Source organism: Triticum aestivum, chromosome 2B (assembly GCF_018294505.1).
Source record: "Triticum aestivum cultivar Chinese Spring chromosome 2B, IWGSC CS RefSeq v2.1, whole genome shotgun sequence".
In the NCBI taxonomy this organism is placed as follows: domain Eukaryota; kingdom Viridiplantae; phylum Streptophyta; class Magnoliopsida; order Poales; family Poaceae; genus Triticum; species Triticum aestivum.
The window spans coordinates 767,779,565-767,781,363 of record NC_057798.1 but is presented as its reverse complement, the minus strand read 5'-3'; positions in this window follow the sequence as shown (position 1 = coordinate 767,781,363).

Genomic DNA, 1,799 nt, shown 5'->3' with positions numbered 1-1,799 from the left:
AAATGACCGAGCTAAATTGTTTGCCCCTTCTTTGAAGCAATGGATTAGGACATGGAATACATATACAACGACTACATTGAGTTGTCCAACAGGTTTATGCGGATAACGATGATGATACATGCAGTCCTTGCAGACGCCAAGCGTGCAAAAGAGCATGTTCTTAATTTGAACTATGTACTTTAAAAACTTAGTAGGATTGTAATATTTCAATTAAAACTACTATCGCCTTTTCAATATTTTCAATCAACGACGATTTGATATGTTGTTATTTTGAGCTGGCAGATTTACAAAATAATTAGACGAAAGTTAGCTGCGTCGTTGATGCCTTAACGTCTGACAGAGGATCCCTAATAATTAAGCGTGATGTCCTTGGCGCAAGTGGCATGCTGCCCGTTCGCTACCATATAGAGGAATGCCAACCATACACCTAAAAAAAGTATTTAGCACTTCTGGGCAATCGGTGGCATTGGAAATGGGTACGACCATATTAAAGTTACACGGATCAGATCCATCTATATTTAATTTAGAAGGATCAGATCAATCTATATTTTAAATTATACGGATCAGATCTACCTATATTTTTAAGTTATACAGATCAGATCTACATATATTTTATACTCGTAAAACAAAAGATCTACAGTCCCTCCATTTAAGTGTGTAAGTCATCTTACGAAAACCAAATAATCCCAAAACACTTAAGCGCGGTGCATTAACTTCTACCTCATTTCTTGTTTCTTCACATATCAACCAATAAGAGACGAAGGGTGTGCATGCTTTTATGACTTGGGACTAACAAACACGACATGCAGTGATTAGTTAATTGCATGCAATGCTATTAATTAGCAAATAAACATTAAGGTTTCTCATTTTCCCCTCCTTTTTGGTCACGGTGCACAACCTAAAATATAGGTACCTTTTCCCAGATTCGCATGGCGAAAACTTACTACACAGCCGGAAAACCTTGAACTCTTTTTCCAAGTGAGGAAAAAATGGAAAAGAAATCTAGTCGCATGCCATAGAGTCATGAACAGAACTAGAATAACAATACATGCTATTTCCCCATCTGATCATGCTATGGACTGCAAACTCGTTGACATTGTACAGATACAATATATACAACAACATAATCTCAAACATAAAAATGAGGCACCATACTACTTTTTTCTAAATCCAGCGAACTCCACGAAACTTTGGGGGTTAACTCTGGCCCATACACCCTTTTTGTAAAATGTAGCACACTCTAGACTTTTGTTGTAAAAGTTCAAAAAGCCATGAGCATGATCATAATCCTTTCAAAATCCAACTTCAACAAAATTCCTTCAACTGGTAAAAAAAATCCCTCGGAGTGAGAGGTTTTTAACTTACGCAAAACTTCTATGTTTTAGCCTTTCAACTCAACCAGATTTGCCTTTTTTTATTGAACTACATAAAGGGACATAAAGAAAAAAAACAATAATTCTTTGTAATTTTATGCTTATGCCCCGGTGATGGGGCCTTATGGGGTAGGTCTGAGCCCCTTCAACTTAAAATAAATTTTGGTTCTTTGTCACTGGTAGAAAACGGCCCATTTGTCCCGGTTCCATAGGCCCATTAACCCGGTTCTGGAACCGGGACTAAAGGGTTGAGACTAAAGCCCAACACCTTTAGTCCCAGTTCGCTTATGAACCGGGACAGATGGTGCTCCATGTAGCCGCTGCGGTGAGCCCAGGCAGGAGGGTCTTTAGTCCCGGTAGGTAACACCAACCGGGACCAAATGGTATCCACGCGTCAGCAACTCAGGAGCCGGGGTTTTTGTTTTT